Genomic DNA, 16,839 nt, shown 5'->3' with positions numbered 1-16,839 from the left:
TTACAGGGGTCCCCATTATCTGCGGTTTCACTTTTTCCCATTTTAGTTACGTGGTCAAACGTGGTTAAAAAATATTAAGTGGGAAAATTCCAAAAATTAACAATTCATAAGTTTTAAATTGTGCCTTGCTCCGAGTAGTGGGATGAACTCTCCCGAGGTCCTGTTCCTTCCCGCCCGATACATGAGTCATCATGAGTCATCACTGTTTCCAGCGTATCCATGCGTATCCACTGTTCCCTGACCGTTTGTCACTCGGTAGCCATCTCAGTTATCACATCTACCGCCATGGCACCGCAGTGCTGCTGAAGTCACCCTTATTTTACTAAATAATGGCCCCAAAGCACAAGAGTCACGCTGCTGGCAATTCGGAGGTGCCAAAGAAAAGCCGTTTGTAAAGTGCTTCCTTTAAATGAAGAGGTGAACATTCTCTAATTCGTACGGAAAGAAGAAAACATACGCTAAGAACTAAGGTAAGAACAACTAAGGTAACAACTAAGAACAATCTGTGAAATTATGAAAAAGGAAGAAGAAATGTGTGGTCGTTTTGCCGTTGTACCTCAAACTGCTAATGCTATAGCCATAGTGTGTGATAAATGCTTAGTTAAGATGGAAAAGGCATACATTTGTGAGTGGAAAATATCACATTGTCATGGCTCAGTGATCCTCCTCCTGACGTATGGTCAGGTCAACAGTAGCCTGAGGCTATGTCACACGGTCTACCTCATTCACTTCATTTCATGTCATCATGTAGGCATTTGGATCACCTCCCATATCACAAGAAGAAGGGCGAGTAGAGTACAATTAGGTATTTTGAAGGAGAGAGAGACCACATTCACATAACTTTTATTCCAGTATATGGTTATACTTTTTCTGTTTTATTAATTATTGTTTTTACTCTCTTACTGTGCCTAATTTATAGATTAAACTTTATCATAAGTATGTGTGTATGGGAAAAAAACATAGTATCTATAGGTGTTGGTACTGTTCTTAGTTTCAGGCATCTGCTTGGAGGTCTTGGAACATATTCCCCATGGAATTAGACACATAAGCTCACAGCCCAAGGCAGGAGGACAGTGTGCACCATGCAGGGCCACACGGAAGTTGCTCTCGGGGGGCCGGGGGAGGGAGGGTTGTTGTAAAAAGAGGGTGGTGTGGGAGGATGTGACTGGACAAGTTTGAATAATTCTGTGGCTGTCGGGAGACTGAACCCCATTAGGCTGAGGACTGAGTGAAGTGCAGGTGATTCTGCTGATAAGAGAACCTTTCCTGCTGGTTGGGAGGCATACCTGCTGAGAGCAGTGCAATTCACAGGTAGGTCTGTGGAAACCCACAAGTCTCAAAGATTTCAGGGCAGCACATGAAATTTTAGGCTTTCCAACATAGGCGACGGGGTGGGAGTGTGGGAGGGAGGAGAAAATAAAAGTGAGAGTGACAGAAATAGCCCTCAGGAGTCTAAAGGAAAATAAAGAAGAGTAAGCAGACCAGTACTTAACAGCGATGCATACTAGGTATGGGAATCAGGTGCTGTGGGGGCACGTGGAACAGCTAAGATAATGATTTGGTTTTTGTTTTTGAGGAGAGGAGGCCAGGCAGGAGAAGTAACATTTAACCAGAAATGTGAGAGTTAAGCAGAGCTGGTAGTATCCAGGTCTTTCTGGCTCCAAAGCCCAAACTTCTTCTCAGAATGCCTTTTCCTTCAAGACCTATCACATTGATTAGCACAATACTTTGCACATGACAGAGACTCAGTTTTTTTTTTTACATAAATTTATTCCTTAGAGCAAGTTTAAAGGTATGTGGTAAGGTTCAACCAAAGATAAGGCAAGTAATATTCATGTTTGTCAGATTGAGAAAATGAAGGTTTTTTGTTGTTGTTGTTGTTGTTGTTTTTAAATTGGGCACCTCCTCTATATTTGCAGCCATTCTGCTAGGCACTGGGGATACAAAGAATTGATATAGTCTCTGACCCATTGAGGTTATATTCCACTGGAAACATAAATGAAAATCCATCACACAGAAAACAATGTCAAACAGTGACAAGTGCTCCTCTAAAGGAAATGAACAAGGCACAGAGATAGAGAAAAGGTAGGGGAGGAGAGAGGGACCTACTTTGTATGGTGAGAGTCGGGCTAGGTCTTCCTGGGAAATACCATTTAAGGAAACTATTGGGTTGTCAGAAAAGTAATGATGCATTTTTGCAACGAAAAATGTAGAAAAAATATGTCATGACTTTTCCGACAGCCCATTATAAGCTGAAAGTTTAAGAAAGAGCCCTACATGTGGACGGACCACTGTTTCAGGTAGAGCACCTAGTATGTATAAGGATTCTGAGGTGACAGAAGCTTGGATTGTGCAGGACAATGAAAGACAACTCATATATCAGTGATGCAGAGAGCAAAGGGAGAATGGACAAGAGGAAGCAGAAAAGGTTAGCAAAGATACATATACCATGATAAGGACTTTGGATTATTTTCTGAATGCAATGGAAAGGTTGAAGGATTTTTTTTTAAATAGAAGAGTGTCATAATCTAAGAATCTACATTCTAAGATCACTATAGCTGACATTGTAATAGACAGATTATTGTCGGAGGGGACAAAAAAATAGCAAGCAACCATTGAGGTGGTTATTAGTTATGGCAAGAAATAATGGTTGGTGGCCCCATCCAGTTGACAATTGAGGTGGGAAAACTGGATAACCCTGAGCTATAGTAATGTATTTTGCTGGTAGAAGCAATAGGAATTGCTAGTGGATTGGATGAGAGTGGGAGTAAGGAATCCAAAATGGTACCTAGGTTTCTGGCTTGAGCAAACAGGTTGATGGTGGTGCCAACCTTTGGAGATGTAAAAGACTGTGGAAAGGGATGACCAGTTAGCTCAGTTGGTTAGAGTGTTGCTGGTTCGATCCCCGCGTGGGCCACTGTGAGCTGCATCCTCCCTAAAAAGAGTCAATTATGCCATTGTAGCACAAAAGCAATGTGTAACCAATGACCATATCTGTTCCCCAATAAAATTTTTTTTAAAAAGACTATGGAAGAATGGGGTATGGCAGGTAGCAATCACAGGCTCTTAGGCCATCCAAAAATTAGTAACTTGCTTGAAGCCACAGAGCTGTAGAGTGACAGAGCTTGGATTAGAATCGATCCTGTGAGCCCATCATATTTGTGAATAAATTATTACAAATTGCCATGGTTTAATCTTGGCAAAAAGGAAAATAAATTCATTATGATTTACAGGCAATTACATTAAGTTGCAATTAAGCCTTTGCTCTTTTGAAAATAAATCTAAGAAAAATAAGAAAAAAAAATAGGGAGAGGATTGCTAGAACAGTCTCTCAATGTGCATTTACTGACCAATGTTTATGTGTACAACACTACTAGGCACTTAGGAGATGCCAATATTTACAAGACACGGCTCCTGCCTTTAAAAAGCTCAGTGTAATTCAGCAGTTTCCAAATACGTGTGTACCAAGAGACACCTGAGAGTGTTACATAACAAAATGGTTCCATGGGCAATCGGTTAAATAAAGATAGGCAGATTTCTATTGGGTTGTCGGAAAACTCATGATGCATTTTTGCAACGAAAAACATAGAAAAAATATGTCATGACTTTTCCGACAACCAATACATTGCAGGGCTTCTTGGAGACTTTGGTCAACTAACATACTTTGTGAGACCTCAGAGGGGGAGAAATATGGCTTACAGCACTTTCTAAGCTTATTCGACCAAATAACCTTTATTTGGCAGAACTTTGTCTTGCAATATTATAACATGCCTGTGTTTCATAGAACAGCATTTGGGAAAACTGTATCTAGTTGGGAATAGACCACATTTTCTTTATCCATTTATCCATCGATCCATTAATGAACTTGAGTTGTTTCCATGTCTTGGCTATTGTAAGTAGTGCTACAGTAAACATAGGGGTGCATATATCTTTTAGAATTAGTGTTTTGAATTTCTTTGGATAAATGCCCAGAAGAGGAATTGCTGGGTCATATGGTGGTTCCATTTTTAATTTTTTTGAGGAACCTCCATACTGTTTCCCATAGTGGCTGAACCAATTTACAATCCCACCAACAGTACACGAGGGTTCTCCTTTCTCCACATCCTTGCCAACACTTGGTGTTTATTGATTTATTGATGTTGGTCATCCTGACAGGTGTGAGGTGATATCTCATGTGTTTGAGTTAATTTCTCTGATGATGAGTGATGCTGAGCACTGAACCTTGAATTTGACCAGAGTGTTTAAAACTCAAAGGTGTCGAAGAGACTGTAGGTGAGGAGTCACTCTTAAGAAGATCAACCCTTGCAGATCTTAAGCAGCTGTTCTCTTATGCAGCCTAGGACAGATCCATTAGGAAGGCAATGATATTGAGGCTGAGACTTTCCCCCCATTATGCCTTTATCCCTCTTGTCACCCTCCATTTGCCAGCTTCTGGTTTATAGATGAAAAAACTGGGGCACAGTGAGGTTTTAAAAATTAGTCTAAAGCCACACAACTCGTAAAAGGTAGAGATAGAATGCATGTCCAGGTCCCTGGAATTCAGCTCCTTCTCATCATTCATTTTGCCAATATTCAGTGTGTATGATGGGAAAGGCCAGCAAGGCGAGCAGGGAAAGGGTGGGGTCTCCCTGTACCCCAGCCTCATCCTTGCCCCTGTGAAGCTTCACTCCGTCCTGGTCAGGACAGGGAGAAGGTGCACCTGGCATCCCAGAGACCTGGGGAAGCCCCAGGCTCTCTCTGATGCAGAGATTTCAGGCAGCTTTCCAGGGGAGTCACCAAGACACAGAGGCCACCCTGATGTCATGCTTAATTATAATAGCAGACATGCAAATGATCAGGAAACAAGTGCCCAAGCTTGCAGAACTGGGGACTGAGCCCAGTGAAACCCTGTAGTAGTGTGTTACAGTAACAGCTAGAGTGTTAGCTGGTAGCCGAGTGCTGGATACAGAGCTTGACCTGCACCATCTCCATTAAGCCTTATAAGAACCCCATGAGATGGATATGGTTAGGACCCCATTTTGAGGACAGTGAAGGAAGTGGGGAAGTGAAGTCGCTGACCCCAGGTCACACAAAGAGTTGGCTGCAGACCCGGGATGAGAACCCAGGTCCAACCAAGGCCAGAGCCCTTGCTCTCAATCCTGTCTGCAATATGTTTCTGGCACTAGCCCCTGTGCTCTGTTCACATCTCAGTCTTTCTGCAGCTATAAGCCAACTATCAGAGCCTGTCTCTTGAATGAACTATACACTCCCAATGAAATTGATTGTCAGTGCTTTTAAAATGCAAACATGAAAACCGAGTATGTCTCCAAAGGTTAATTAATTTACCTCAACACGACAAATACTTTTTGAGTATCAACTCAGTGACAGACACAGGTTTAAAACTGCTACGGGGAATGTGAGGGGTGAGGGAGGAAGGGGAGAGGCCAGAAAGAGGGGACAAAATGAGGAAACACTCAATCCTTGTTCTCAAAGAGCTTTTTATCTGAAGGTGAAAACACCCAGTGATCCGAACTAGACCTACACAAGTTTTTTTAAATGACTTAGCTGGGTAAAAAAAAAAGTAGATAAAAATATTGTCCAAAATGAACACAAGCCAGGCTGACATTTCACTGGGCTCAAGTGTCAGACAGCGACAAACACACCCCAGTCTCCGGCTCTGCTCTACCTCACCATGGTAACCGCCAGGGCCCTCATCTGCCAGATGGTTTTTTATATCCTGAGTGTAGCCAGGGAGGAGAGTATTCATGGATGGATGGCTGAAGTACCCTCACTCTCTCTGCAGCCCAGAGACCCTAAATGTGTCTCTCAAAATGGGTCCCCTTACAAGCAGCCCATCTGGAGAAACCCTACTGTGTGTCAAGATGGATGTTTGAAACAAGTGCAGACTGAATCCCAAGTATTCCAGCCTGTGAGGCAGACCTGGGATGCTGTATTGGTTTGCTTGGGCTGCCATGACAAAGTACCACAGACTGATGGCTTAAATAGTCATTTATTTTCTCACACTTCTGGAGGCTGGAAGTCCATGATCAAGGTGTTCAGCATGTTTGAATTCTCCTTAGCTCTCTTTTCGGCTTTCAGGTGGCCACCTTCTTGCTGTGTCTTCACATAGCCCTTCTTCTGTGTGTGCGTTCCTGGTGTCTCTCTGTGTGTTCAATTTCCTTTTCCTTTAGGGACTCCTGTCAGATGGGATGAAGACCCACATTATTAGCCTTATTTTAACTTAATCACCGCTTTTATTTTAAATTGAGGAATTGGGGGAGGGGAACAGTGTTGGGGAATTGGGGAGGGGGCCAGCCAATTTGTTGTTCTTCAGTCTTCATTGTGGAGGGTGCCAGTCGCCATCTGGCTGCCTGTTGGCAGCTTGTGGCCTCTAAGCTCAAGGTGCTGTGTTCAATCTTAGTTGCGGGTGAGTGTAACCACCATCCCATGTGGGAGTCGAACCGGCAGCCTTGTTAGGAGCACATGCTTACCAGCTGAGCCATCCTGCCACCTGTTGGCAGCTCAGCGGCAGCTCAGTTTGGGCGCAGCGTCACTGACCCATGTGGGAATCGAACCATTGGCCCTGTTGCTCAGAGCTCACGTTCTTAAGCTAACTCTTAACCAACTGAGCCACTTGGCTAGCCTTAATCACCTCTTTAAAGGCCCTACCTTTAAATTTAGTTATATTCTGAGGTACTGTGTGTTAGGGCTTTAACATATGAATTTGTATAGGAAGTGGGGGAACAATTTATAACACCAGACATTGCTCTAATCACTTTATTCCTATTCCTTCACTTATTCCTCACAATGAGCCAAGGGTTACGTACCATTATCATTATCTATTGAGGAAACTGTTGTTCAGAGAATTTAAGGAACTAACTCCAAGGCTCTATAGCTAGGAAGGGGCTGTATTAATCTTCTATGGCTGCTGTAACAAATGACCGCAAACTTGGTGACTTAAACCTACACAGGTGTATTACCCTACACTTGTGTAGTTCAGAAGTTCGAAATGGGTCTCACCGGGCCCAAGTCAAGGTGTCGGCAGGCTGCAATCTTTTCTGGAGGCTCTAGGAGAGACGATTTCCTCACCCTTTCCAACCTGCAGAGTGGCCTGCATTCCTTAGCTCTCAGCCCCTTCCTCCACCTTCAAAGCCATCACCATCAGGTCAGGTTCTTCTCACATTGACTCACCCTGACCTTTTCTGTCCTTTCCACTAGACCACGAGCTTATTGTTGCCAGGAATTACGTTTTTCATCCCTCCCTTCCCAGGGCCTCACACAGAGCTTGCATATTGTAGGAGCTCCATAAATTAAGGAAGGAAGTAAATCTTAAAAGATGAATGAGTAAAGCAGGCAGAGAATAAGAAATTTGAATTCTTCCTGGTTCTCCCACTATTTTGCTATGAGAGCTGGAGAAATGTATCTCTCTTCTCGGGTTCATTTTTTCACCAGCATTCTGAGGGTACTTGTCTAATCTTGAATACAATTCTAACATCTTATGCTTCTCAGCCAATGTACCAGCAGCTCCTACTTTGTTTTTATTTTTGTTTTCCTATTTCAAAAAAGGCTCTAGTTCCCCCACAGCTCCAGAGAGCCTAATCCTTATCACTTGTCAGCCATGTCAGTCACCACATGGCCACTGACTCCATCCCATACTTTCTCGCCTTTCCCAGACTGCTTCCTGGCCTGTGCTCAAGCCATTAGCTGCCTTTCTTAGCAAGCCCCTTTCATCATCCGAGCCTCAAAGCAATTCTCTTCCCTTTGTAAACCGCTCTCAGACACTCCAGGCCCCCCCCCTCCCCGAGCTCTCTCCTGTCTTAGCATTGATAACCACAGTGCTCACTGCCTCAGGAGTAGAGGGACAAAGGAGCTATTCATTAATTTAACAAATATTTGTTGAGCACCTCCTGTTTTTCTGTATTCCACCAGTTGCTGGGATACAATAATGAGCAAAACACACATAGTCTCTGTCCTGAGGGAACCTGTGTGTCTACATATTCTGGATAACAAAAATACCAAATATGGGGACATCTCAAACATCACACAGTTAGAAGGCGGGGAAGGATAGGAGAGATGACAAAGCGGCAAGAAGAAACTTTTGGGGCGGATGATAGATCAACATCTTGATCGTGGTGAAGTGTATATCCATGTCAAAACTTATCAAAATGTACACTTGAAATATGTGCAGTTTATTACATGTCAAGCGTATCTCAATAAACCTGTTTTAAAAAAGAAGTTTTCTGATCAAGAAGATGAGAAATTTGATGTGTGTGTGGGGTGGTGGTGGAAAAGGAATGAGGCTTTTTAAAGAGGGAAGAAGGATAGACCTGTTAGATATCTATCATCTTAAATATCAGAGCTTAGAAATTGTTTAGACCCACACTTTCAGTTTCCATCCTGGAGTCTGATGCAGAGGGTTATGATGGTTTTCCGAAGGTCCTGGAACTCTTCTCTGGTCATTAATACTATGAATAATAACAACGACCATCATTTAGGCAATCACCGAGAACCATGCCCTGTAAGAGGTGCTTGAAGTCCATTATCTCACCCATCCTTATAATTTCCCTTCTAACTAGATATCATTATTCCCTTTTATGAAGAATGAGTTAAATATCTTTCTGAAATCCCCATGACTAGAAAATTGAAGGACTGTGATTTAAATCCAGGTCAGTCTGAGTCCAGGGACAGAGCATTTTTCATTTTAATAACACCTAGCATTAATAAACTACCTACAAAGCATTTTGATTTCAAGTATAAGGTAAACTTATCATATAAATTTGTATTACAACACACAAGGCCTTTGAAGACAAAGAAAACGTTTTGGAACTAGATAGAGGTGATGGTTGTACATTGTGAACATACTAAATGCCACTGAATTGTACATTTTAAAACAGTTAATTTTATGTTATGTGAATTGCACCTCAATCAAAAAACAAACAAGTAAATAATAATTAACTTTAGTTTAAGTAAAGAACATACCTTTCTTTATCTTAAATTCAATGAATAGAGTTATCTTTGCTTGCCTGTTATTTTTAACAGAGCTGTTATTTTGAAAGCCCTCTGGAAATGCTTTTTTTTTTCTTTTAGCTGCAGAATAATAATACATGACAAATGAAATCAGATTAGCAGTGCAGGGGGTATGGCAGAAAAAGCTCTCAGCTGTAGTCAGGGGCTGTGAGGAGTTGGGTGGGCTGGGCATTTACCCACCATATATCTCCAGTGAGTCTCTTTGCTTCTTGAAAGCTTAGTTTTCTTAAAATGAAGATAGTACAGCCTGCTCTGCTTACCTCAAAGTCTTATTGTGAGGCTCAAATAAGAGAATCAGCCGGAAGCTTTTTGTAAGTCTAAAAAGCTAATCAAAATTGAGGCATTATTATTATCATCCCAAACAGTGTAATTTAAGAAAAAGAGCGCCTCTGTTTTGCGGCCGCTGGTAAGGAGCGGAGATGATGGTCATGAAGCATCTAATGAGGCAGCAGAGAATCTGGGCAGGCTCTGTGACTCATGTAGCCATTATATGATGGCAAAAGTCATACTGTGCCAGCTTCTGGGCTTAACACTTAAACAACTGGCAGCTTCTAATTCCTGTCTCTTCCTGTCCGTCTTGGAAGTTACCATACAAAACTCCTGACTATCCTGAGACCACCGTGCTATGTGGAAGCCAGAGCTAGCTACATGGAGGATTTGGGTGGAGAGAGAAAGAGATGTTGTTCCAGCCGTTCAAATCCAAATACCAGATAATGTGAGTGAAGAAGTTATTGTTTAGGACATCCGTAGATGGGACGTGCAGTAAAACCAAGGAACTCAGTGGAAAGTCAGGACTGAGACCCCACACATATGGCCCCAGTAGAGTTATCTCAGCTATCTCTAGTTTTAGAGGTCACCCCAGCTGAGACCTCAGTCATTGCGGAGCAGAGATGAAGCATCCCCGCCTACATCCTTACCCTCAGAATCATAAACATAATAAAATGGTGGTTGTATTTACTCCACTGACTTTTGAGGTGGCTTGTGATGCAGCAATAGATAACTGGAACTCCAAGAAAGGGGAAGAATTATGGACCAAGGCATCAGGCTGGATTTGATTACAGGTGCTTCCACTTATTTCCACACTGTGTGACAATGGACATCTGAATTAGCATCTCTGAGCCTCAGTTCCTCATCTATCCAGAGGGAAAAAATCACACCTACGTTGCAGGGTTATTGTAAGGAATATACACAATGTATGGAGAAAGCATGTTTTAGCACTTCATAAATGGTACCTATAATAGTTATTTTAATTATTGTGGAGCTTTCAGTCATCATACATGAGAAAAACAGAAACGTTTGGGGAAACATTTCTGCAATTAATTTTTAGTTTTATTCGGCTGAATTCAAATAGACTGCCAGATTGATATCCTCATCAAAGTCCCTTTCCCAGGACTGTGCACCTCCTGGGGTCTGCTTTTCCCTGTGGGTGCTGCCTCCCATACTGCCAGCACCCTTTCCAGTCGTCCGTTTTTCATTTTCCTTGGAAGCTTGGGCTCTGTGTTAGATACCCAGGGGCTCAATGCCACAAAAGGCTTCCAGAGTTAGGGACTACAGGTCAGGATTGCAGGGTGGAGCGTTCAATTCTTTCGATTTTGCTAGCTAATTAAACTCCTGGCTGAGAGTCTGGCAGAAGGCTTGAGGTTTTCATTGTAGCCAGCTTTAGACGAGGCGCTCTGGGCCATTGGTTCCTGCGCTGCCACTGTGAGTCCTGGATGGGGTCTATCTGGACATTGGCCATGGTGTGGATGCCAAATATCCCCCACACTTTCCCAGCTCTCCTTCTTCATTTGCTTTCTCCGACCATAGGCGCTGTTGAGCAGGGGAGCAGGGTGGGAGCGCGTGGGCTGTCAGCTCTCCTCCCAAGTCTCTTTAATTTCCTGTCCCTCCAAATCCAAGCAGCCTCTTAGGACCTGTTTAGAAAGACTGATTTATCAGTTGCAAATGCCAACAGCCGGAATCAGGGGATGATGAGCAGCCGGGCTAGAAATTGGAAACGTGGCTTCTTTATAAATGTTTCAATTAACTAGACAATTTTCCTCTCTTCTTTTTTCCCCCTCCTGTTAACAAAGTACACGTAGGGAAATGATGAAGGGCTGCTGAGAGCACAGAGAGAGAGCGAGAGAGACCGCCTCCGTTGGTCACCAGGCCTTGTGTGCACCACCTCATGAGGAACCTGTGTGGCCCAGCCTGAGCAGTCAGACCCACCATGCTGTCAGATAAAAGGCGTCACGGTTGGTCTCTGTCCTGTGAAATAGCAACCAGAGCCAGCAGTCTTCACATTTATTCTCCCGTCTTCCTGTAAACACAGTAACCCCTTAATTAGTGCCTAGCCACCTCTGATGTCAGACAGCATCCCTCCTGTGGGCAGCAAGCCACCTATCACCAGCTAAAACCAGTCTGGTTTCTGGAGCAATTGGAGCCCCCAGACAGCATTCTCTGTCTGGAAAGAAAGAGCCACAAGGGAGCCCCAGCAGTGAAAAGAGGGAAGCGCCCACACCAGAGCTAATTTTCTCAGGAGCCACTGGGCATTCACACAGCCCTGACATTGGCCAAGATACCCATGCGGGATTGCAGCAGGCACGCCTTCCCTCTGCACCTCCTGAAAGAGAGCTCACATTTACTAACCCAGGTGCTTAGAGAACCCTATTTTTATACATGTGCTGCTCTGATCCCCATTTCCTAGAAGAAACTAAGTCTCAGAGAAGGTTTAGCCACTTCGCTTGTGTTCATTTCAGCACAAAAATCACCGTAAAACAATGACCACAAACTGAGGGACTGAAAACAACAGGAATTTATCCTCTCACAATTTTGGAAGCTGGAAGTCCAAAACCAAGGTGTCATCAGGGCCCCGCTCTCATGAAAACTCTCCGGAAGAATCAATAAATACATAGCAGGTGTGGTTGGCGCCCCCGCCACTTCAGTGCACTTTATCCTGACTTCCCAGCACCAGCCCCTGATTTTTTCCTGCCAGGAGAGCCTTCACTGCCACCCTGTAGGCAGGCCTGCAGTGCTAGGGAGTGAACGCTCCCTGGAAGTCTGCGTCAGGGGTGAGTGTTTCAACATCCCTGCTCGCTTGTTCCATGAGAGGAACGGCTTTGAGCTGCATGCTGCACATTGCTCCCAGAGCTCCCCAGCGGGATTAAATGCCAGTTGTCCACAGTGGTGGCCGGCATGGTAATGGGCCCTTTTCTGACCATGCAGCCCCTCGCACACTTCTCTGCTCCTCTCTTCATCTCCCTGATAAACCACTGGCACCCAATTCCTTTGTCTCAGAGTCGGATTCTGGGGAACATCAAACTAAGACAGCAGTCAAGCTGTTATTGTCATACTTATACACATCTCTTCGGTAATACTCTGCAATGGTTAAAAAGACTTCTTCATTATATTGAGCTGGAATCTGCCTCCAAGTAAAATTCAACCGTTGGTCTGGATCTTGACCCCTAAGCCGTATAAGTTGCTTCCCTTTCCATTTTTTTTCCACAGAGCTCCCATCAGCCACCCGTCTTGCCTTTACCCGGCCCTTAAGTCTTTTATTCGCCATTGTTAAAGTTCCCATATTGCACCCTCATTCTTTATATTACCAGTCTTTTTGTCTCTCTCTCCCTCATTCTGCCAGAACCAGATCTAACTCTGCCTGGGGCAACGGTGCTCCATCTTATCTCCAGGAATTTCTTTTGCTATGTTTATGCTTAAATCATTCCCCCAGATCTATTTTTATGATCATGGTATTATAATTAAGGAAAGAGAAAGAGAGGAGGAGGAGGAGGAGGAAGAGGGGAAGGAGGAAGCAATCAGAACAAGTGGCTCCTCATTCTCTTAGAGACTGTTTCCTATTTCCTAAGATTCATCAATCTTGCTCCAGCATTAGACAGCAGAAAGCATGACTCAGGAATCACACGTATCTGAGTTCAGTCATTTAACATATACTCACTATTTACTGTGTGCTAGGTTCAAGGAGCTGAGAAGGAAAGCTGCTGTTCCTGACACTCAGAGCTCCATGCTAATAGAGCTTGCTTGACATCTCTTCCCTCTTATTATACTGGCACCCTGATATTTCCTTTGAGGAATTTCTCTTCCCTGCTTTTACTCCATGTTCTTTGGATGGAGATGACTACTGGGATTCACCAATCAGAACATGTCATTCTCTTGGCCACAAAAAACTCATACCTCATAATATACTTAATGGTGATAGACTGGATGCTTTCTCTCTATAATCAGAAATAAGACAAGGATGCCTGCTCTCACCACTTCTATTCAACATTGTAATGGAGGTTCTAGCCACAGCAATTAGGCAAGAAAAAGAAAAGGCATGTAGATTGTAAAGGAAAAGTACAACAATGTCTCTTCACAGATGATGTGATCTTGTATATAGGAAATCTTCAGGAATCCACTTAAACTTTATTAGAACAAATAAGTAGGTTCAGCAAGTTTCCAGGATACAAAATAACATGCAAACATCAATTGCATTTCTATACACTTGAAATGAGCACTCTGAAACTGGCCTACTGTAATAACAGTTTTTTCCTTCTCAGTAAGAATTAAGTTAGGGCAAATATTTCTCTCATTGTCCTTTGTACCTAGTCCAGTTTGAAATTTTATGGAAATGTTCTCCATTCATGGATTGAAACGTGCTTTTTGAATGCCTACTCTGTTGCTAGTCTGTGCTTACAAGCACTTGAGGGCAGGTAGATGATCTATGCTCTTGAGAATTTCAGGTCATCTTCAGCATTGTGGCTTTTCTTTCGGTGTCATGCCTGTGGTTAAATCCTGTGGGGAACATTTTAGGAAACAAGCCTCACTTTTGCCTTGTAAGAAAAACTGTTCCAACATTTTCTAAGTTACTTCTTGGCAACGCAGAATCCATTTTTGCATTGTTTATAGAGTAGCCAACAGATATCATAATACTCTGAATCTGGCTAAAATGCTGCCTTACTAAAAATGTTCAATTTTACTTTAGGAGGCTTTGTCCCGAGTGAGCACTAGTGAGTGCTCCCGTTATAAACCTATCAACTCTCATAGGACACACTGCATTTAATTCGTTATTTGCTGTTCTTTGTACCCTTCTCAAAAGAATGTGAGCTCCACACGAGCAGGTGCTCTGCTTCTCTTGTTGACCTCTGTACCTCCATTGCTTAGCTATGTTAAGTACTGTGTGTCTGGTACATAGTAGAGACTCAGTAAATATTAACTGAATGAATGCATAAACCTTACTGGCCAGTATTAGCAAATCAGATGAATAAATGAGGCATTGAGGTATGAGAAGACAACATGTCTTGTGTTAATATGAGCACTCAGAGGAGAGGAGGGAGGCTTAACTTAGATCCCCTGTCTCTGGTATATAGGAGGAAAAATAATTTTCCCTCTATCCTTCTGAGTTCTTGGCTGAGACCCCTGTAATAAAAGATCGATTAACAAAAAACAAAAAACAAACAAACAGAAGTGCATTGACATGTATACCTCATGTATCTCTCTCACGTATACATGGAAAATACCAAGGGAAAAATGAATAACTCTGAGGTGGCTTAGAATCCTGGCTTAAATACCATCTTCAGCTAAAGACAAAGGAAAGAAAAGTATAGGGGATGCCAGTTATGGGGAGGTTGTCAAGAAAAGTATGGTAAAAATGAGTACATTTTGTTATGTCTGTGCCTTCTCCATTGATAAGAGTCTACAGTTGTCTCTGGAAAATTAGCCTGTGTCCTTCCTGGTAGAGAGGGGGACACCTTTGAAAATTTATGTCCTGCTTTTTTAGACAAATAGGGGGAGTGCAGAGAGCTTTTCTTCTATTTTTTTTAAGATTTTTTTTTAATTTGGGAATTGGGGGGATGGGAACAGCGGTGGGGAATTGGGGGAAGGGGAACAGACAAGTTGCTGTCCTTTTGTTCTTCAGTCTAGTTGTGGAAGACGTTGCTTCACTGGCCCAAGTTGGCACCATCATTGCACTCTTCCTGGGCGAGGCAGATCAGTCGCTGGCTTCTGGACGGCCGCTCGCTGCTCACACAGGCTGCTGGCTACATACGGTAGCCCATGGCAACCCACTGCCACAGGGGCTCAGCCTACGCCATTGCCGGCGACTCACGGCAGCCCAGCTCCAGGTTGAGCTGTTGTTCAGCATCTCAGCTGTGGAGGGCAGTGTCACTGGCCCTCATATGTGGGATCCTAACCGGGGCCCTCTGGCACCCCAAGCCAGTTCTTAACCATCGCGCCACTTGGCCGGCCCTTCTTCTATTTTCTTGTTCTCAATTGCCTTCAGCTCAAAATTATCATTATGTCAAAGCAGCATATTTTGGAGTGGCATATTCTGTTACCCTTCATCTGCTAGACATGTGTTCTTCAGCAGTACCTTTCCTTCTCTGAGTCTTACTTTCCTCAGTATAAAATATCTCGAACGTCCTTCCGAAGATCAAACAGTATGGGAGGATACTTGAATTTACTTATCCTGTACAACGCTACTTAAAATGGGACAGGCATGATTAGAGAACAATAGAGAGATAGGCAAACTTTCCGGGAGATTCTGAAGAAGACTTCTGAGGACTTTGAAGGACTTTGCAAGTGATGGCACTGTTATTATCATGTCTTCATTTTCCCAGAACGCTTACAGCTCTCTTTTTCCCTAGCTATAAGTGAGTCGTTAGAGTATCGTTATGCCCATCATATGTAATTAGGGCCATTTTGCACTCATGGCAAGTGCGGAGAGAGAGAATTTCATGACATAATTAGGTAAGAGAAAAAGAGCTGGGTGAAGGAGATCACATACATTTGTGTGAGAAGGAGAAGGCTGGTAATGAAGCAAACTGGGTTGTAAGTAGTGAATGGCACGAAAAACACAGGAATAATGTTGCTCAGAAGAAGGAAGAACGGAAGTGGTGGGGAAGAAATGCTGGATCAACCAGTTCTTTATGTTGTGCATCTAAAGGCAATATCTACCCAGAGAGATTTGTGGGAAGAAGAGAAGAGTTTACCTCTGTGAGGCAGGAGAGGTCAATTACTCTTTTGCTGTTTTTTTAAAAAACATTTTGTTAACAGAGGACATATTCTTTTTACTCAGTATCTCAATTCTTGTACAGTTTTGAAGCCTTAATCTATCATATATAACTTCCTCTGTATCCTGACCAATGAAGCAGGTGGTCAGCTGTGTGCTATTTGCCTCTGGAGAGGAATCTGCGGGACTAAAGGCAAAACCATCCTGCCTATCTCTCACTAGGATAGTCAGCTTGTGATGGAGAATCATGAAGAAAAAAGCCATTCTCTAGACCAGATAGAGACATTCTAATGCAGCGGTTCTCAACCTGTAGGTTGTGACCCCTTTGGGGGTTGAATGACCCTTTCACAGGGGTCGCCTAAGACCATTGGAAAACACATATTTTCGATGGTCTTAGGAACCGAGACACTGCTCCACTCTCCGTCTCCATGCTTTAAGACAAAATTTCATTTATTTGTAATTAGAAACAAATATTTCACAATATATAATTACATATTGTTTTTGTGATTAATCACTATGCTTTAATTATGTTCAATTTGTAACAATGAAAATACATCCTGCATATCAGATATTTATATTATGATTCATAACAGTAGCAAAATTACAGTTATAGAGTAGCAACAAAAATAATATTATGGTTGGGGGTCACCACAACATGGGAACTGTATTAAAGGGTCGCGGCATTAGGAAGGTTGAGAACCGCTGTTCTAAGGGATGGAGAGAATAAGGACAGAGAAGCCTCCAGAGCCTAGAATAAAGGAATTCACACACAATGTGTCAGCACTACAGAGGAGAGCGCAGCTGCCTGTGATCCCTGGAATGCTCCAGAGGTGAGGAGACAAGTCCTGCAA

The sequence above is a fragment of the Hipposideros armiger genome, unplaced genomic scaffold, assembly GCF_001890085.2.
Source record: "Hipposideros armiger isolate ML-2016 unplaced genomic scaffold, ASM189008v1 scaffold_106, whole genome shotgun sequence".
Taxonomy (NCBI): Eukaryota; Metazoa; Chordata; class Mammalia; order Chiroptera; family Hipposideridae; genus Hipposideros; species Hipposideros armiger.
Note: the sequence above shows the minus strand (reverse complement) of the source record.